Raw genomic sequence first — 22,721 nt, forward strand, 5'->3', positions numbered from 1 at the left:
CTATTAGATTATATGGGTTGAGGAGCTGCCCCAGGGGTAGAACATGTCACAATGTCACATCCCTCTTCTTTACTACCACAACTTTCACCAGAATCAACCAGAGCCTTGGAAAACAAATTCAGGCACAAAGACTAACTTTCTGTTAAAACTCCAAGCAAACTATCAAACCAACTTAATACCTGGAACATATCAGAAGTTTTCTGTGTTCCCCAGACACAGTGGAATAAACGATTTTCAGTGGGAAGTTCATCTTAGAAAAATGCTCATGAGCATTTCTAGGCATATAATTACGGGATATACTAAGAAACCACTTCTTAGTTTTCATTAGGGGATATTTAACAAATTAGAATTTAAGGATAATTCCCCTTTTGCCTCTGGTGCAGGCTTTAGGTTTTTGAAAACGTAAATAAAATGTACAGAGTGACATAAAGAGCTATAAATATGTATACATATACGACTACAGCTCCCATAATAAAAGCTTTTGGAAAAAAAAAAAGATTGAACTGGTATTCATCTTCCCCAAACTGCAATCCCAAGATATTGACTGTTATACAATTATGAAACAAAGGCAAGGTGAAGGGTGAGAAACAACAGAAAGGACGGCAGAAAGGAAGACAAGTGCTCATCAGGCTAGAACCTGCTCTGTCTAGCTGGCCCGACTTTCTCCAGCACCTTTCTGGTACCAGTTCTGGGCTTCTCCTATAATACAATTCACATCATCGCTCAGAGGGATGAATCTCCCTTTAAGGAAAGCCAAGCCAGCATCCAGAGGTAACGTGCAGAACCGTAAATGAAAAATGTCCACGTCTAGCAGGCAGACAAGCAAAGGAAAACCAGCTGTCAGTTTCAGAGGCTCCTAGCTGTAACGGGGTTTCAGGTTTCTCTTTGCTTCTGTCTGTCTCTCTCATCGTGTCTCCTTCAATAATATCAGTTTTCTAATCACCTCAAATCACAAATACATTCTCCATCTGTCCTTGTGAAATAAATGCTGATGAAACAGAAAAACAGTGCGATACTCACAACAATGAAGAATTCCTACACATGCCGTTCCATTTTCTTGCTTTAAAAAGATGTAAGGTTAATTTAAAAAGCCTTGCAGAATTAGAAAAATAAGGGGGAGGGGGATTCTACCCACACAATCCTCCCTCCCACCGCAAAGGAGCCCGAAGGCTTGCTGACGTCACAGATTCATGAATGGATGTAAATTGGGCTGGTTTAGGATTCCGCACAGACTTCGCTGTGGTGTGTGCTGTGAAAAAGAAAGGGAGGGTCCAGAGCAGCCCCGGCCAATAGACTTCAGGCAGTCATGGCCTGCCTTCTTTCAGAAGGAATCTGGTCACAGAATAAACAGAGCCCACCAATCAGGGCGTCTGCCAATGCCTTAGGACAGACTGGCAGCCTGAGGAGGGAGGGAGGGAGGGAGGGAGGGTGTGTGTGTGTGTGTGTGTGTGTGTGTGTGTGCAAGCGCTGCAATAGTCATGAAAACATTATTATTGCTACTGAATGAGGGCAGACTGGCAGCCTGAGGAGGGAGGGTGTGTGTGTGTGTGCGCGCGCGCGTGTATGTGTGTGTGTGTGTGTGTGTGTGCAAGCGCTGCAATAGTCCTGAAAACATTATTATTACTACTGAATGAGGGAATCAGAATTTTGGTGAAATCAGTGCATGCATATAGAAGATATCACAATCTTTTATTCATTAGAGCTATTTTCTTTAACCCTTTTCTTGCTGTTCAACAATGTGCCTGATCTGATGTGATAAAAACAAATCAAAGTTTCTAAAACTGATGCCCAGTAGACAAGTATGCCCTGCACACCAAGACTTGTAAAAGCAAAATAGTAGAGAAATAATAATGGGAATAACAACCTAGCGATTAAGGAAATAGGTAAGAAAATATTACATAAGTGTAATTGTTTGGTAGAACAATATCACCTTGCTGACATTTGCGATGAATCAAAAGTGGGTGTGAAAGAGTAATTTACTGCTACATTTAAATAAGGTAGGACATTTCCTCATTGGTTTATTAAACTTCTGACATTCAATTAAGATGCAGCTCCAAAACAGCTGTTAATGTTTCTTTGAGCTAATTTTTGTTTTAGTAAGATGTCTTATTACTAATAACAAAAACAGCTATAATTAAATTCACCCAAAGAGCTCATGATATTAAAAAAAATTTTCTTATTTAAAAAAATTTAACAGCTTTATTGAGGTGTAATTGCTATACAAAGAACTACTATATTTAATGTGTACAATTTGATAAGCTTGGAACTATGCAAATACCCATGATACCATAATCACAGTCAAGGTAGTAGAAATATCTATTTCCCAGAGTTCCTCATGTTCCTTTGGGTTTTTTGTTATTGCTGATATTGTTGTTAGTTTTTGTGGCAAGAACATTTAACATGAGACCTACTTTCAGCAAATTTTGAAATGCACAATAAAATACCGTATTGTTAGCTATAGGCATTATATTGTACAGCAGACCTCTAGAACTTATTCATCTAGTATAACTGAAACTTTATACGCATTGAATAACAAGTCCCCATTTCCCTCTCCCCTCAGGCCCTGGAAACCACTATTGTATTCTCTGCTTTCATGAGTGTGACTATTTTGGATAACTCGTATAAGTGGAATCAAGCAGTATTTGTCTTTTTTGTGACTGGCTTATTTTACTTAGCATAATGTCCTCCAGGTTCATCCATGTTGTTGCAAATGGCAGAATTTCCTTTTTAAAGGCTGAATAATATTCCATTGTACATACAGTATATACATTTTCTTTACCCATTCATCTGTCAATGGACACTTGGGTTGTTTCCATATGTTGGCTACTGTGAATAGTGCTGCAATAAATATGGGAGTGCAGATATCTCCTTGAGATCCTGATTTCAATTCTTTTGGATATATACCCAGAAGTGAGATTGCTGGATCCTATGGTAGTTCCATTTTTAATTTTATGATACATCTACATACTGTTTTTCATAGCTGCTGCACTATTTTACATTCCCATCAGAAGTGTACAAGGGCTCCAATTTCTCCACAACCTTCCCAACACTTGTTATCTTTTTAAAAAATAATAAACCATCCTAAGAGGTGTGAGGTGATATCTCATTGTGGTTTTGATTTGCATTTCCCTGATAATTAATGATGGTGAGCACCTTTTCATATACCTATTGGCCATTTGTATGCCTTCTTTGGAGAACTGTCTGTTCAAGTTCCTTACTCATTCTTGACATCAGTCTTGGCAATAATTTCTTGAAATGACACCAAAAGCAGAGGCAACAAGAGCAAAAATAGACAAGTGGGACTATATCAAACTAAAAAGCTTCAGTCAACAGAATGACAAGGCAACCTACAGAGTAGAAGAAAATAATTTGTAAACCAGATATATTGTCTGATAATGGGTTAATTTCCAAAAAATACAAGGAACTCATACAACTCAGTAGCAAAAACAAAACAAAACAACCCCCCCCAAAAAAACAACAAAAAAACTTGTGACATTGTTTATTCTTTTTTTTTTTAGCTTAGTATCGTCAACAAAATTTTATTGGAGTATAGTTGATTTACAATGTTGTGTTAGTTTCTGCTGTACAGCAAAGTGAATCAGTTATACATATACATATATCCACTCTTTATTTTAGATTCTTTTCCCATATAGGTCATTACAGAGTTATTGAGAAGAGTTCATTTTTACTCTTCATTTAAAATTTTTTCAAAGTTACACAGAAATGGAGATTAATATAATTTATTGCCCTGTATCCCATCATTTCACTTCACAATTACCAATACTTTACTAATACTGATCATAACTTTTTTGAACTAGGGGAATGACCTTAAATCCTTGAAACTGGAACAAGGTGGTTAATATAAGGCCTTGGTTATAAGGTGTCCAGTGACCAAGAACATTCTGAACAGATATCTGCTCTCTCTCTCAATCAGATTATTTGTACAGCTGAGAGAAGGAGAGCGGTTGCCTGTTTCTATGTGGTTATAAAGGGTTCAAACCTGACACTAGTAAGCACTGCTCACTGCTTACCCCACTTGGGGGAAAAAAACACCCAACTTCGCAGGACTATTTTATACACAGGAAAGATGTTCAGTATATTGTTGTATATATTCAAGAAATAAAATATCACTGGCAAACAACATATTCAACAAATTTCTCTAAAGGAGCTTATTGTGGTATGTCACTATGGAAAAGACAGACCAAAGAAATTTACCCATGCGAGATGGGTGTGCTCAAGACCAATGTAGTACTGGTACATTCCTAGTAGGTCTGAGTGCACCACACTAATCTATATCAATCAATATGTCTATGTACCAGGATTATTTTAGAACCCACAAATGGAAAGAAGATGAATATACATCTCTGTTTCCTTCAACAGCAATCAAAGCCAACCAGGATATACTGGAAGAATTGGATTTATTAAAAAAAACAAAGAACAAACAAACACTTCCAAATAATACAGACTAACTAATACAGGCAACCTCTTTGTGGAACATGTCAATGAGATGGCCAAATCTGTTACAGAAGCTAACACATTGCCTGTAAGGTTTGAGAGCAACATCACTACTCAATCAAGGATCAGGGTAGGTCTCTGAAGCAATTCAACAAAACAGAGTATATAAATGCTTCTAATAACAGCCACCTAAGATATTGGTTTAATATGTAATCTGGCAAATAAAAATTAGCTGGCTCTACAGACTTGCCATTTTAGTAAGATGAACTTAGTCTGGGTTAGCATGCCTCCGTAGAGCACAGAAATACCAACTGGGCCAACAAAAACTTCTCTATGTCAAACATCGTGGGAAATCATTGGGAAGATAAGTTGTATCCCCAAATTACAGAAACTGCACAGGTTATTCTTCAAGGAGGCCAATGTTGTTTTAGGGACAGAATTTGGAAGGTAGGGAAAAGGGGCCATGAAAAATGTACATCCTAGAGCAATACTTCCTGAGAACTTCTTGTGATGATAGAAATGTTCTATAATTTGCACTGTCTCATACATTAGCATTTGAAATGTGGCTAGTATGACTGAGGAACTGAATTTTAAATTTTATTTAATTTAAATTGAAAAATAAATCATCACAAGTGGCTATGGCTACTGAATGGGGAATTGCAGTATAGAGATATTAAGCCAAGTCCCATAGTCACAAGTAATTTTTTATTTCAGCACGTGGGCATACTAAGTGTGGAGCACTACAAAGCCATTATCAGGGTGAGTAAGCTCTTTAAAGAACCAAATGAACCTCTTCAAATTTCAATAATGACTAGAAGATGACTGGTCTCCTTTACCAAGAAGATATTCAAAACTCATTATTAGGAAAAAATTTAAGAATAGAAGTTAAGGCACAATTATTCTGGCATAAAAATATGAGCTATTCTAGAGTTGGTTTTTTTCTTGAGAAAAAAAAATGTGTTTTTTTAAAGGAAAATGACTCAGCTAAGCCAGAACCTAAGAGAAATTAAAGTATTATGATCCAGTGACAATTTTTGTCATAAACACCAAGAAAAAGAAAGAGTATGATGACCTCAGTGCTAATGCATGAAGATTCAGATTTCCTTCACAGGCACCAATGTGGTTAGAAGCTAGTAAAGAGATCTGGGTTCAAATCTTGACTCTGTTATTTATTAGTTATGTAAGTTCAGGTAAACCTGAGTGTCAGTTTCTCATTATTAGAGGGAGGATGATATGTACAGTGTGGGGAATATAGTCATTAATAATGTAACATCTTCGTATGGTGACAAAGGTGGTCAAAAGGTACGAACTTCCAGTTATATGATAAATAGGTACTAAGGATGTAATGTACAACATGATTAATATAATTAACACTGCTGTATGTTATATATGAAAGTTAAGAGAGTAAATCCTAAGAGATCTCATCACAGGGGAAAAATGTTTTTTCTTTTTTTTCTTTTGTATGTATATAAGATAATAGATATTTACTAAACTTATGTGGTAGTCATTTCATAATGTATGTAAGTCAAATCATTATGTTGTACACCTTAAATTCAAACAGTGTTGTATGTCAATTGTATCTCAATAAAACTGGAAGAGGAAAAATAAAGTGGGGATAATAGGCTATGCCTATTACGTGAAAGTTAAGTAAAATAGCACATGTAAAGACTTCAGTACAGGAACTTCCCTGGTGGTGCAGTGGTTAAGAATCTGCCTGCCAATGCAGGAGACATGGGTTCGATCCCTGGTCCGGGAAGATCGCACATGCCGCGAAGCAACTAAGCCCCTGCGCCAAAACTACTGGGCCTGCGCTCTAGAGCCTGCGAGCCACAACTAGTGAAGCCCGCGCACCTAGAGCCTGTGCTCCACAATAAGAGAAGCCACCGTGATGAGAAGCCCGCGCACCGCAATGAAGAGTAGCCCCTGCTCAGCTCACAGCAACGAAGACCCAGCACAGCCAAAAAAAAAAAAAGACTTAAGCACAGTACCTGCATATAGAAGATACTCAGAAAATGATAGCTGTTTTTGTTTCATTGTTGTTGTTAGAATAAACAAAATAAAGATTCTTTATTGTGCTTATGATAAAGCTTGAACAGATCTTTGCAGGAAATTTAAAAAATATGTATTAGTGACACGTCTTCCAAAGAAAAACTCACCCAAATCATTTTCCTTTGGGAAGCTGAGGAATACTTTCTGAGGTTCTGAAGGTGAGTGGGGGAAAACCCTGAGGAAGTTAAGTGAGGTGACCAGAAATTCTCTTTATCAAAAAAAAAGCTAAATTTTCCTACATAAAGATGTATTTTCATGAACTAATATAAAAAACATCTGTCTAATAAGTGAGAATGCTAGTCAGAATTCTCCACTTCCGTATCAGAACATTAACCCTAATTTTCCCTGTTTCCAAAGTATATGGTTCCTCAAATAACAATTCCTTTTTTTTTTTTTTTTTTTCCCTTCACTTAAACTATGATAGATTGTGACTAAGGCTCTGAGTGGGTCTTTCTAATCCGGAGAGTCCCAGGTCACATCCCCTACCTCCTCATTCTTTTTATTTTTTTAATTTTTAAAATTTATTTTTATTTTTTATTCAGACAACAATTTCAATATGCACATTTCAATATTCAAAGGCCTCGGCAGACTATTACTTGAACTTTGTTGTTGTTGTTGCTGTCCAGCTCCCAGGAAATGTGTATACGAGAAAGTGATTTTTAAGAACCATCTAAGGAAAAACATTCTCATAAATATTACTAAAATCTGTCCTTGCATCAAAGGAGATAGAGAGATAATCAGAAAGCTACATGCCACCTAAATATCATTAGCTTAGTACTACTTAGCAGAATAACTATCATTGAGCTACACTTCTATGTTATGGTTTTCCTTTTATTATAAGGGACAGCCATATTGCTTTTATGTTGTCCATTATCTTGCATGATGTCTCACACGTAATAATTCACACGAGGAGTTCATTTTAGAACTCAATACCAGGGACTTCCCTGGTGGTGCTGGGGTTAAGAATCCGCCTGCCAATGCAGAGGACATGGGTTTGAGCCCTGGTCCGGGAAGATCCCACATGCTGCGGAGCAACTAAGCCCGTGTGCCACAACTACTGAGCCTGCGCTCTAGAGCCTGCGAGCCACAACTACTGAGCCTGCGTGCCACAACTACTGAAGCCCACACGCCTAGAACCCGTGCTCTGCAACAAGAGAAGCCACCACAATGAGAAGCCTACACACCACAACAACAAAGACCCAACGCAGCCAAAAAAAATAATAATAAATTTATTTTAAAATAAAGATTATCATACTAAGTGAAGTAAGCCAGGCAGAGAAAGACAAATATCATATGATATCGCTTATATGTAGAATCTAAAAAAAAAAACAAAAAAACATACAAATGAACTTATACGTAAAACAGAAACAGACCCCACAGACACAGAAAACAAACTTATGGTTAGCAAAGGGAAAAGGGTGGGGGGGGGACCTGAAACTAACACAACATTGTAAATCAACTATACTTCAATAAAAATAAATTAAAAAAAAAAAGTCAGTGACTTTTATCAATTTGTACTATATATCAACTATTATGCTAAGGGTCCCATATAAATACCTCAATTAATACAATGATTTGAGTAGGTATTTTGATCCCCGTTTTAAGATTTGGAATGTGAGACACAGAAAAGCTAAATAATTTGAAATCACAAAGCCAGTTTAAAAAAAAGAGGGGCAGCAGTTTCCAGAACCTATGCTCTCATTATACTAGTCTGTTTGTAAGGGAAAAATAACTTGACTGGGAGTCTCAAACAAAAAGCATCCAAACAACTGGATATGTTTTCAGAGGAATATATATAATCAACCATTTTAAAAGTTATGCTACAGTAATTATTGAAGAAGTCCATTTTAAGGGTATGATCCACAGGCCTGTGAATAATCCATGGCCTGGCAGCCTGATCTGTGATAGTAATAATAGGCAAATGAAAAGCAAGCTGTTAGAATTTATTTCATGAAATGAATTGTTCAGGACCACCCAGGCAGACTATATGCACAGAGGCCTAGGAAACGAGGCACCTGAAATATTTATTTATTTATTTATTTTTTCCGGTACGCGGGCCTCTCACTGCTGTGGCCTCTCCCGTTGCGGAGCGCAGGCTCCAGACGCACAGGCTCCGGACGGGCAGGCTCAGCGGCCATGGCTCACGGGCCTAGCCGCTCCGCGGCATGTGGGATCTTCCCGGACCGGTGCACGTGTCCCCTGCATCGGCCGGCGGACTCTCAACCACTGCGCTACCAGGGAAGCCCCGAAATATTTATTTTTGATGGACTCAGATATTTGACATATTTGTTTTAAAGAATCAAAGTTGTTGTTGTTGGGAAAATAAGAATTTAACAGATCTCATATATACATATATATATGTATATGACACAAATAAACCTACCTACAAAACAGAACAGACTCACAGACATAGAGAACAGACCTATGGCTGCCAAGGGGGAGGGGGTGGGAGAGAGATGGATTGGGAGGTTGGGGTCAGCAGATGCAAACTATTATATACAGGATGGATAAACAACGAGGTCCTACTGGATAGCACAGGGAACTATATTCAACATCCTGTGATAAGTCATAATGGAAAAGAATATGAAAAAGAATATATATAATATAACATATATATACCCAAATCACTTTGCTGTACAGCAGAAATTAATGCAACTTTGTAAATCAACTATACTTCAATAAAAAATTAATTTAGTAGGCCATGACTATCATTTTAAAAATTAGATGAAATAGAACAGAAAATAGTATATCCCATGTGGTGAAGTTAAGTATATTGTTTCAAGAAACTTGTTATATATGTGTAATGGGACACTATAAAAGCTATGCTTCCCACTGTGAGTTGTGGTACAAAAACTTTAAAAATCACTATTCAATGATATATACATATAACACGTATCTGTTTCTTGTTATTTTTTTATGTGCCATATTATATACCATGCCTTTTGTGCTAAAATATCTTCTTTATATAGTTGTGCTCTTTCAGAGTTTTGGATATCTAATTTCCAAAATAATAATTGGGAACGAATCTGGTCCTAGACATTCTTTGTAAAAAATTTTGTCCTTCACTTTACAATTTACAGAGTACTTTAAAATAGGGTATATGTTAGTCTCATTTTATATGTGAGAAAATTAAGGTTCAAGAAGATGGGCTCATCTAATCCAGCTCTATCTAAACTCTGTAACCTACTGACATACTTTTAAATTCTATCCATTACCTCTTGTCCCTCCCTTATTAAAGATCTGTCTATGATCATTCAATGATTAAAATTTAAAATGAGTTTAAAAAGTGAAAATGCAAAGATGAAAAGGCCAGTTTGTAGTATCAAGGAGCTTTGCTAAGATGAATAACAACACAAAATGGTGAAAGTGCTAAGTTAGGCAGGAATGCTTTACTTGAGGTTGGAGAACAATACCAGAAGGAAGTTAACTAACATCTGGGGGTGGGAATATTCTTCCATGCATGGGACTTTTCTACATACTGCAAAATGTTTAGCAACCCACCCCCCCTCCCCCATGCCTGTAACAGCCCTAGTCTTAGCCATAGCTAAAAAAATCACCCAAGTTATTTGTCTCTGTAGGCACTAGGGGATTGGGCTTCACCCAGTTTGAGGCCTACAGGTTAGGCTACAGAGTGGTGCTCTCTGCTGCCCTCTGTTGACATAGAAAGGTAAGATCAAGCCCTTAGCTGAAAAAAATGTGTCCTGTCCCTCGGAGAAAAATGTCCCAAGAACAGCCTGGCATTGAGGCTCAGTGAGAGCTCTGGGAATGTGGGGTGAGGCTGAGTAAAGGCTGGGAGCCACTCTTCCTGGTCCAGACTATAGCCAGTGTTTGCCATTTGCTTGTCTTTGGCAAGTTGGCATGTTTGTAAAGGGAATAAAGGCTTGTCTTATACAAACACACCTTGTCCTTATGCTGCAGTTTGCCCAGGACTTGAACCAAGTCTTCTTCTCTTTCTGATAGAATGATCATTTTGAGCTGGGTGGTTACAGTCAGTTATAAAAGTAGGTAAACTTGAAGGGGGAAGATTTGAGGAAACTGGATATGAGCAAATAGGACAATTCTTCCAAGGTAGTTCTTATCAAATGTAAAACTGGTAAGGCACACACCAGCACTTTTCATTCCCATATTGGATTACAGTGTACAAGTTCACAGAGAAAAAACTGGAAGTCAGAGTGGAGAAGATGTTAACACAGAGTCAGTAAAGTGTGGCCTGCTTTTAAAATGAGCTTTATATGGCTACTCATAAACAGGCTCACTCTGTGTAGACCCACACTCAGCACTGCAGTCAGCTCTTTATTATTCACACTAATGAAGGGAACAGAGAAGACAGAACCCAAAAATCTTTCAGAGAAAGATCTGTTTTAAAGTTTCTCATAAATAGAGGAGGACCTTCAAGATGGTGGAGGAGTAAGACATGGAGATCACCTTCCTCCCCACAAATACATCAAAAATACATCTACATGTGGAACAGCTCCTACAGAACGCCTACTGAATGCTGGCAGAAGACCTCAGACTTCCCAAAAGGCAAGAAACTCCCCACGTACCTGGGTAGGGCAAAAGAAAAAAGAAAAATCAGAGACAAAAGAATAGGGACGGGGCCTGTACCTCTAGGAGGGAGCTTGCGAAGGGGGAAACATTTCTACACACTAGGAAGCCCCTTCACTGGTGGGGATGGGGTGGGGGGAGGCTTCGGAGCCACGGAGGAGAGCCCAGCAAAGCAGAGAGGGCAAAGCAGAGAGATTCCCACACAGAGGATCGGTGCTGACCAGCACTCACCAGCCCGAGAAGCTTGTCTGCTCACCCACCAGGACAGGTGGGGGCTGGGAGCTGAGGCTCGGGCTTCGCAGGTCAGATCCCAGGGAGAGGACCGGGGTTGGCTGCATGAACACAGCCTGAAGGGGGCTAGTGTGCCACAGCTAGCCAGGAAGGAGTCTGGGAAAAAGTCTGGAGCTGCCGAAGAGGCAAGAGACCATTGTTTTGGGGTGCGCGAGGAGAGGGGATTCAGAGAACCACCTAAACGAGCTCCAGAGATGGGCGCGAGCGCGGCTATCAGCGCAGACAACAGAGACGGGCGTGAAACGCTAAGGCTGCTGCTGCAGCCACCAAGAAAACTGTGTGCAAGCACAGGTCACTATACAGACCTCCCCTCCCGGGAGACTGTGCAGCCCACCACTGCCAGGGTCCCGTGATCCAGGGACAACTTCCCGGGGAGAACACGTGGCGCACCTAAGGCCGTTGCAACGTCACGCTGGCCTCTGTAGCCGCAGGCTCGCCCCGCATTCCATACCCTGCCCTCCCCACGGCCTGAGTGAGCCAGAGCCCCCTAATCAGCGGCTCCTTTAACCCCGTCCTGTCTGAGCGAAGAACAGATGCCCTCAGGGGACCTACACACAGTGGTGGGGCCAACTCCAAAGCTGAACCCCGGGAGCTGTGCGAACAAAGAAGAGAAAGGGAGATTTCTGCCAGCAGCCTCAGGAGCAGCGGATTAAATCTCCACAATCAACTTGATGTTCCATCCATCTCTGGAAGACCTGAACAGACAATGAATCATCCCAAAACTAATGTGGTGGACTTTGGGAGCAACTGTAGACTTGGGGTTTGCCTTCTGCGTCTAATTTGTTTCTAGTTTTATGTTTATCTTAGTTTAGTATTTAGAACTTATTATCACTGGTAGATTTGTTTATTGATTTGGTTGCTTTCTTCCTTTTATATATATATATATTTTTTTCCCTTTTCTCTTTTTGTGAGTGTGTATCTTTATGCTTCTTTCTGTGATTTTGTCTGTATATGTTTGCTTTTACCATTTGTCCTAGGGTTCTGTCTGTTTTTTTTTTTACTATAGTTTTTAGCTCTTGTTATCACTGGATTGTTTTATTGGTTTGGTTGCTGTCTTCTTTTTTTTTAATTACTTTTAAATTTTTTTATTTTAACAATTTTTTATTTTAATAACTTTCTTTCTTTCTTTTTTTTCCTTTCTCCCTTTTCTTCTGAGTTGTGTGGCTGACAGGGTCTTGGTACTCTGGCCGGGTGTCAGGCCTGAGCCTCTGAGGTGGGAGAGACGAGTCCAGGACATTGGTCCACAGGAGACTTTCCGGCCCCTCATAATATCAATCGGCGAGAGCTCTCCCAGAGACCTCTGTCTCAATGCTAAGACCCAGCTCCACTCAATGACCAGTAAGCTCCAGTGCTGGACATCCCATGCCAAACAACTAGCAAGACAAGAACACAACCCCACCCATTAGCAGACAGGCTGCCTAAAATCATAATAAGTTCACAGATGTCCCAAAACACACCACCAGACATGGTCCTGCCCACCAGAAACACAAGATCCAGCTCCTCCACCAGAACACAGGCACCAGTCCCCTCCACCAGGAATCCTACACAACCCACTGAACCAACTTTATCCACAGGGGGCAGACACCAAAAACAACGGGAACTACGAACCTGCAGCCTGTGAAAAGGAGACCCAAACACAGTAAGTTAAGCAAAATGAGAAGACAGAGAAACACAGCAGACGAAGGAGCAAGGTAAAAAACCACCAGACCAAACAAATGAGAAGAAATAGGCAGTCTACCTGAAAAAGAATTCAGAGTAATGAAAGTAAAGATGATCCAAAATCTTGGAAACAGAATGGGGAAAATACAAGAAACGTTTAACAAGGACCTAGAAGAACTAAAGAGCAAACAGACAATGATGAGCAACACAATAAATGAAATTAAAAATTCTCTAGAAGGAATCAATAGCAGAATAACAGAGGCAGAAGAATGGATAAGTGACCTGGAAGATAAAATAGTGGAAATAACTACCACAGAGCAGAATAAAGAAAAAAGAATGAAGAGAATTGAGGACAGTCTCAGAGAACTCTGGGACAACATTAAACACACCAACATTTGAATTATAGGGGTCCCAGAAAAAGCAGAGAAAAAGAAAGGGACTGAGAAAATATATGAAGAGATTATAGTTGAAAACTTCCCTAATATGGGAAAGGACATAATCAAGTCCAGGAAGTGCAGAAAGTCCCATACAGCATAAATCCAAGGAGAAACACGTCAAGACACATATTAAACCAATTATCAAAAATTAAATACAAAGAAAACATATTAAAAGCAGCAAGGGAAAAGCAACAAATAACATACAAGTGAATCCCCATAAGGTTAACAGCTGATCTTTCAGCAGAAACTCTGAAAGCCAGAAGGGAGGGGCAGGACATATTTAAAGTGATGAAAGGGAAGAAATCTACAACCAAGATTACTCTACCCAGCAAGGGTCTCATTTAGATTCGATGGAGAAATTAAAACCTTAACAGACAAGCAAAAGTTAAGAGAATTCAGCACCACAAAACCAGCTTTACAACAAATGCTAAAGGAACTTCTCTAGGCAGGAAACACAAGGAAGGAGAAGACCTACAATAACAAACCCAAAACAATTAAGAAAATGGTAAGAGGAACATACATATTGGTAATTACCTTAAATGTAAATGGATTAAATGCTCCAACCAAAAGACATAGACTGGCTGAATGGATTCAAAAACAAGGCCCATATATATGCTGTCTACAAGAGACCCACTTCAGACCTAGGGACACATACAGATTGAAAATGAGGGGATGGAAAAAGATATTCCATGCAAATGGAAATCAAAAGGAAGCTGGAGTAGCAATTCTCGTATCAGACAAAGTAGACTTGAAATAAAGACTATTACAGGAGACAAAGAATTACACTACATAATGATCAAGGGATCAATCCAAGAAGAAGATATAACAATTGTAAATATTTATGCACCCAACATAGGAGCACCTCAATACATCAGGCAAATGCTAACAACAATAAAAGGGGAAATGAACAGTAACACAATAATAGTAGGGGACTTTAACACCCCACTTTCACCAATGGACAGATCACCCAAAATGAAAATAAATAAGAAAACACAAGCTTTAAACGATACATTAAACAAGATGGACTTAATTGATATTTATAGGACATTCCATCCAAAAACAACAGAATACACTTTCTTATCAAGAGCGCATGGAACATTCTCCAGGATAGATCACATCTTGGGTCACAAATCAAGCTTTCATAAATTTAAGAAAATTAAAATCATATCAACTATCTTTTCTGACCACAATGCTATAAGACTAGATATCAATTACAAGGACAAAAAAAAACTGTAAAAAATACAAACACATGGAGGCTAAACAATACACTACTAAATAACCAAGAGATCACTGAAGAAATCAAAGAGGAAATCAGAAAATACCTAGAGACAAATGACAATGGAGACACGACAACCCAAAACCTATGGGATGCAGCAAAAGCAGTTCTAAGAGGGAAGTTTATAGCAATACAATCCTACCTCAAGAAACAAGAAAAATCTCAAATAAACAACCTAACCTTACACCTAAATCAATTAGAGAAAGAAGAACAAAGAAACCTCCAAAGTTAGCAGAAGGAAAGAAATCATAAAGATCAGATTAGAAATAAATGAAAAAGAAATGAAGGAAATGATAGCAAAGATCAATAAAACTAAAAGCTGCTTCTTTGAGAAGACAAACAAAATTGACAAACCATTAGCCAGACTCATAAGGAAAAAAGGGAGAAGATTCAAATCAACAGAATTAGAAATGAAAAAGGAGAAGTAACCACTGACACTGCAGAAATACAAAGGATCATGAGAGATTACTACAAGCAACTCTATGCCAATAAAATGGACAACCTGGAAGAAATGGACAAATTCTTAGAAAAGCACAACCTTCTGAGACTGAACCAGGAAGAAATATAAAATAGAAACAGACTAATCACATGTACTGAAACTGAAACACTGATTAAGAATCTTCCAACAAACAAGTCCAAAACCAGATGGCTTCACAGGCGAATTCTATCAAACATTTAGAGAAGAGCTAACACCTATCCTTCTCAAACTCTTCCAAAATATAGCAGAGGGAGGAACACTCCCAAACTCATTCTACAAGGCCACCATCACCCTGATACCAAAACCAGACAAAGATGTCGCAAAGAAAGAAAACTACAGGCCAATATCACTGATGAACATAGAGGCAAAAATCCTCAACAAAATACTAGCAAAGAGAATCCAACAGCACATTAAAAGTATCATACACCAGGATCAACTGGGGTTTATCCCAGGAATGCAAGGATTCTTCAGTATATGCAAATCAATCAATGTGATATACCATATTAACAAATTGAAGGAGAAAAACCATATGATCATCTCAATAGATGCAGAAAAAGCTTCTGACAAAATTCAACACCTATTTATGATAAAAACTCTCCAGAAAGCAGGCATAGAGGGAACTTACCTCAACATAATAAAGGCCATATATGAGAAACCCACAGCAAGCATCATTCTCAATGGTGAAAAACGGAAACAATTTCCACTAAGATCAGGAACAAGACAAGGTTGCCCACTCTCACCACTATTATTCAACATAGTTTTGGAAGTTTTAGCCACAGAAATCAGAGAAGAAAAAGAAATAAAAGGAATCCAAATCGGAAAAGAAGTAAAACTCACTGTTTGCAGATGACATGATACTATACATAGAGAATCCTAAAGATGCTACCAGAAAACTACTAGAGCTAATCAATGAATTTGGTAAAGTAGCAGGATACAAAATTAATGCACAGAAATCTCTTGCATTCCTGTACACTAATGATGAAAACTCTGAAAGAGAAAATTAAGGAAACATTCCCATTTACCATTGCAAAAAAAGAATAAAATACCTAGGAATAAACCTACCTAAGGGGACAAAAGACCTGTATGCAGAAAACTATGACACTGATGAAAGAAAATAAAGACGATACAAACAGATGGAGAGATATACCATGTTCTTGGATTGGAAGAATCAACATTGTGAAAATGATTATACTACCTAAAGCGATCTACAGATTCGATTCAATCCCTATGAAACTGCCAATGCCATTTTTCACAGAACTAGAACAAAAAATTTCACAATTTGTATGGAAATACAAAAGACCTGAATAGCCAAAGCAATCTTGAGAAAGAAAAACAGAGCTGGAGAATCAGGCTCCCTGACTTCAGACTATACTACAAAGCTATAGTAATCAAGATACTACTGGCACAAAAATAGAAATATAGATCAATGGAACAGGATAGAAAGACCAGAGATAAACCCATGCACATATGGTCACCTTATCTTTGATAAAGGAGGCAAGAATATACAATGGAGAAAAGACAGCCTCTTCAATAAGCGGTGCTGGGAAAACTGGACAGCTACCTGTAAAAGAATGAAATTAGGATATTCCCTAATACCATACACTCCCTGTCTTGCTGGAGTTTCTCCCTTGCTAGCTGAGAGGAAGGAAAATGGCCATGTTGGGGAACCCCACATGGCAAAGAAGTACGGGTGGTCTCTATAAGCTGAGGGACACCTCTACCCAATAGGTAATAACGACCAAAAAAATCAAAAACCAAACAAACAAAAAAACCCAACCCCAAAACAAAAAGCTGAAGCTCTCAGTCCTACAACCACAGGGAACTGAATGCTGTCAGTAACTACACAAGCTCCCCAGTCAAGTTTCCAGATGAGAATCCAACCCTGGCCAACACCTTGATTGAAGACTTGTAAGACCCTAAGCAGAAGGCCCAACTAGGCCATGTTCAGAGTCCTGACCCACAGAAACTGAGATAATAAATGTGTGTTGTTTTAAGCCACTAAGATAATATTGTGATGCATCAATAGAAAACTAATACACCCACAGAATTCAACACCATCCTGACTAGAGACAACTTGGTTAATATAGAAAGCAACTAAAACTCTTGAGGTACACCCAATAAAGATTATAATGGCATACTTGAATACTCCTTTTTATATAAATAATAGTAACATAATAGAGCAAACTCAAATAAGCATGGTTTACAAGCCTAACACTTTGTTAGTGATAGTCACATTCAGCAGCAATAATCATACACAGTGCTATGTTAGTTAGTAAGGAGAATTATGAAAAGTATAAAAGATACAGCCCCCCCCTTCCAATATCCTTTGTTTCCTAAGTCTTATCTGTGTCATCTGGGAGTTTCTTTATATAAAGGTCTTATTTCCCAGTGTTTCTAAAATAGCAAAGCCAGAGGAATAGATAAGGCACGCAGAGCAGCTTGTAGGCAGCATGGAAAACTGCAGAAGGGGAGGATGAGTGAATTGGTTATGTATTGAAGCATAACAAATTGCCCAAAACCTAGCAGCTTAAAACAACAAACCTTTATTATTTCACATAGTTTCTGAAGGTCAGGAATCTGGGAGCAGCTTAGGTGGGTGGTTCCAGCTCAGGGTCTCTCAGGAAGTTTCAGTCAAGCTGTTGACCGGGATGCAGTCATCTGAAAGCTTGCCTGGGGCTTGAGGAACTAAAGTTGACCCCTGGACAGCACAGGTTTGAACTGTGCGGGTCCACTTACATGTGGCTTTTAAAAAATTACATGTGGCTTTTCAAAATATTACAGTAATACATGATCTGCGGCTGGTTGAGTATCTGGATGTGGAACTGTAGATATGGAAGACCCATGACTAAAGAGGGCCACCTGTAAGTTATATGTGGATTTTTAACTGAGCAGAGGGTTGGTCCCCCAAACCTTCCCACATTGTTCAAGGGTCAATTGTACTTCCAAGACTGTTCACTCACATAGCTGTTTGCAGGGGCCCTCAATTCCTTGATAACAGGAATTTCTGAGTGTCCTCATGACAAGGCAGCTGGCTTCCCCCAAAGAAAGCTAATCAAGAGCAAGGAAAAAGCTGCAGTGCTTTTTATGCCCTAGTTCAGGGATTAGCAAACTTTTTTTTTTTAATAGATCTTTATTGGAGTATAATTGCTTCAGAATACTGTGTTAGTTTCTGTTGCACAACAAAGCAAATCAGCCATATGCATACATATGTCCCCATATCCCCTCCCTCTTGAGCCTCCCTCCCATCCTCCCTATCCCACCCCTCTAGGTCATCGCAAAGCACTGAGCCGATCTCCCTGTGCTATGCTGCTGCTTCCCACCAGCCAACTATTTTACATTCGGTAGTGTGTATATGTCGACGCTACTCTCACTTCGCCCCAGCTTTGCCCTCCCACCCCATGCCCTCAAGTCCATTTTCTATGGCTACCTCTTTATTCCTGCCCTGCAACTAGTTCATCAGTACCTTGTTTTTTTTGTTTTTTTTTTAGATTCCATATATATGCATTAGCATACGGTATTTGTTTTTCTCTTTCTGACTTACTTCACTCTGTATGACAGACTCTAGGTCCATCCACCTCACTACAAATAACTCAGTTTCGTCTCTTTTTATGGCTGAGTAATGTTCTATTGTATATATGTGCCACATCTTCTTTATCCATTCATCTGTCAGTAGACACTTAGGTTTCTTCCATGTCCTGGCTATTGTAAATAGTGCTGCAATGAACATTGTGGTACATGACTCTTTTTGAATTATGGTTTTCTCAGGGTATATGCCCAGTAGTGGGATTGCTGGGTCATATGGTAGTTCTATTTTTAGTTTTTTAAGGAACCTCCATACTGTTTTCCATAGTGGTTTATCAATTTACCAACAGTGCAGGACATTTCCCTTTTCACCACACCCTTTCCAGCGTTTATTGTTTCTAGATTTTTTGATAATGGCCATTCTGACCAGCGTGAGGTGATAACTCATTGTCATAAACTTTCTTGAAGGGCTAAATAATAAATAGTTTAGGCTTGCATGCCATAGAGTATTGTAACTACTTACCTCAGTTGTTTCAGTGCAAAGTCAGCTACGTACAATATGTAAACAAATGGGGACGATATGTTCCAATACAACTTGGTTTATAAAAATAGGCGGCCAGCCCATATAGTAAAGTTCGTAACCCCTGACCTGGTCTCAAAGCTGCATGCCCTCATTTTCCCTTTATTCATTCATTAGAAGCAAGTCATTAGGGTCCAGCTCACACTCCAGGGGAGAGGAATTAGGCTCTATCTCTTGAAGGGAGGAATAAAAGAATTTCTGGACATATTTTAAAACCATCACAATGGGCTTAACACATAGTAAGCAGAATACGGGTTAAATATTGCATTCGTTTCTTAGGCCTGCTGTTACAAATTATACAAACTGGGTGGCTTAAAGCAACAGAAATTTATTCCCTCACAGTTCTTGAGACTAGAAGTCTAAAATCAAGGTATCAGTGGGGCCATGCTACCTCTGAAGGCTCTAGGGAGAATCTTTCCTCTTCCTAACTTCTGGTGGCTCCCAGCAATCCTTGGTGTTCCTTGGCTTGTAGTTGTTTCACTCCAATCTCTACCTCTGTCTTCAAATGGCCCCTTCTCTCTCTGTGTGTCCTCTCCTCTTCTTATAAGGGTACCACTCATTGGATTTAGGGCCCACCCTACCCAGAACGACCTCGTATTAACTTAAATAATCATAACTACAAAGAGTCTATTTCCAAATAAGGTCACATTCTGAGGTTCTAGGTGAATATGGATTCTAGGGGAACACTATTCAACACCCCCCCAACACACAATAGTGTCCCCTACCAAGTTCTCTGTCCTCACTTCCTGCCACTGCTAGCTCTAGGCTCTAGTCAGAGTGAATGGCTCGTTCTCCTAACCTACTAGGCTATATGATCTTGCTGTTGCTCCCCCTAGAGTGCCCTGTCACCCCTTCCTTGCTTTAACCTTTAAGATTATCCCTTCAGAATCCCTTGATGACACCCCTGGATCTGTTGGACGTGTTTCCACAGCACCCTGTGCATATTTCTAACACATCTGTATTGTAATGACTAGTATATAAGTTTGTATTCTACACTAAACCCTAAGCTGCTTGAAATCAGTAACTGTCATTTTCATTCCTGTGTCTTCAGCAACTAGCAGAGTACTTCGATAAACAGAAAGTATTCAAGAAGCATTTGTTGATTGAACAAAGTTACAGGATTTTCTTCTTGTAAATTCTTAAATGCAGGATAAAATCTCTTTGGGCTAGGACAATTGTAACACAGTCCTTCCTGAACATAGGAGGCTAGATTTGTTATTTCAATAATTACTTTTATTAAAGTCTCTCTAGGCCCGAGCCATGGCAATAAAGGACTGTGGGTGCATAGCTGGCCCGCATCTGGAACACATAAGTGCAGGCAAGTTGATGAGTACTGTTCTGAATCCCTTCTACCACTCTCCACCAACCAGGCAACGTGAACTGCAAAGCAGTGTTGAATATTCTAGTTTTATATATTATGAATCAAAGTAGAAATATTCTTTCTCTAACTTTTTTCTTTCTTGATACTTGAAGTCTCATTACTTTAAGCAATAAAGTTTGGTTGCCTTATAGCAAGAACAGTTTTTAAATTGAAATTTTTATTGAGATAATTGTAGATTCACATACAGTTAGAAGAAATAATACAGAGCAATCCCTTGTAAACTTTGTCCAGTTTTCCCCAACGTTAACGTTATGTAAAATTATATTATGATATCACAAACAGGATAGTGATATTGACATAATCCACTGATCTTACTCAGATTTCCCCCATTTTATTTGTATTCATTTGTGTGTGTATGTGTTTGTGTGAGTGTGCATTACATTCTGTACAATTTTATCATCTGTGTAGGTTTATATGTCCACCACTACAGTTAAAATACTGAACAGTTTCAACACTGCAAGTATCCCTTATGTTACCCTAAAGCATGTTCTATTACATCCCATCTTTTATGTTCCTATTGTCATATGTAATATATACAGATTTTACATTCTATAAGAAATGATATCATGTTAATATGTAGAATGTGCTCATTTAAGGATACACAGTAAAATGGCTACAGCAAGTACTAAAAAATATTAAAAAGATACAGCTAAGCAGTCATTAGATGAATTGAAATAGAATACTACAAAACATTTGATTAAACTAAAGTCAATTGATCAATCAAAGGAAGAAATAAGGAACAAAAAACCCCAGATGGGATAAACAGAAAACAAAAAACAAAGTACACCTAAGTACAAACATATCAATAACTACATTAAATGTAGATGGACTAGAAGGTAAAGACTGAGACTGGATTAAAAAAAGCAAGATCTGATTATATGCTATTTCTAAGAAACACAGCTCATATAAAAAAAGACAGACAATTTGAAAATAAAAGGAGGAAGGAATGATATACCATTCAAATACTAAGCATAAAAAAGCTGGTGTGACTGTTTTACCAGACAAAACAGACTTTAAAACAAAGAGCATTAGCAGAGATAGAGAGGGAGATTTAATAATAATAAAAGGGCCACTTAATCAAGAAGACAAAATAATCCTAAATATGGACATAATCAACAACAGAGCTTCAAAGTATGGGATGACAGAACTACAGAAATAGATAAGTCCACAATCATAGCGATTTTAACACCCCTTTCTCAATAATAGGTAGTGATGGAAGTAGACAAAAGAAATCCATAAGCAGATAGACTTAAACAATACTATCAACCATCTTGCTCTAATTGACACTCATGGAACATTGCACTTAGCAGCCGTAGAATACATAAGTGCAAAGAGAGTTGCACCAATATAGACCTTATTCTGGGCCTTAAAATGTTTCTCAATAAATTTCCAGGGACTTCCCTGGTGGTCCAGCGGTTGAGACTCTGTGTTCCCAATGCAGGGGGCCCAGGTTCAACCCCTGGTCAGGGAACTAGATCACACATGCCACAGTTAAGAGCCTGCATGTTGCAACTAAAGATCCCACATGCTGCAACTAAAGATCCCACGTGCTGCAACTAAAGATCCCACGTGCCACAACAAAGATCCTGCACGTGGCAACAAAGATCCCGAGTGCTGCAACTAAGACCCGGAGCAGCCAAATAAATAAATAAATAAATTAAAAAAAAAAATTTCCAGACTGAAATCTTAAAGAGTATGTTCACTGACCATATACAAATTAAATTAGACATCAGTAAGATAAGTATTTTTATATATTGATAAGATACCTTTTTAAAAAATCCCTGTTTGCCTCACACCTGTCAGAATCGTCAAAAAGACCACAAATAACAAATGTTGGCGAGGATACACAGAAAAGGGAACCCTTGTACACTGTTGGTGGGATTGTAAATTGGTGCAGCCATTATGGAAAACAGTATGGAGGTTCCTCAAAAAACTAAAAATAGAACTGCCACACAATCCAGCAATTCTACTCCTGTGTATGTATATGGAAAAAAACAAAAACTAATTTGAAAAGATACATGCACCCCAATGTTCATAGCAGCATTATT

The 22,721-nt window shown here is 38.7% G+C and overlaps 1 protein-coding gene across 3 annotated transcripts in view; it reads right to left on the reverse strand.

Annotated features, from left to right (window-relative positions):
- MAP3K13 (mitogen-activated protein kinase kinase kinase 13) overlaps positions 1-22,721 on the reverse strand; it is a 164,329-nt gene that overhangs the window by 94,627 nt on the left and 46,981 nt on the right. The window contains exon 1 of one of the 3 annotated variants that reach the window (XM_029214131.1): positions 1,021-1,353. The exons of the other annotated variants lie outside the window; for them this stretch is intronic. The gene's annotated coding sequence lies outside the window, so the exon portion shown is untranslated. Of the gene's footprint in view, positions 1-1,020; positions 1,354-22,721 lie in introns of those variants that run through there. 3 annotated transcript variants of the gene reach the window in all.

The sequence above is a fragment of the Monodon monoceros genome, unplaced genomic scaffold (assembly GCF_005190385.1).
Source record: "Monodon monoceros isolate NGI ecotype Baffin Bay Population unplaced genomic scaffold, NGI_Narwhal_1 Super_Scaffold_11, whole genome shotgun sequence".
In the NCBI taxonomy this organism is placed as follows: Eukaryota; Metazoa; Chordata; class Mammalia; order Artiodactyla; family Monodontidae; genus Monodon; species Monodon monoceros.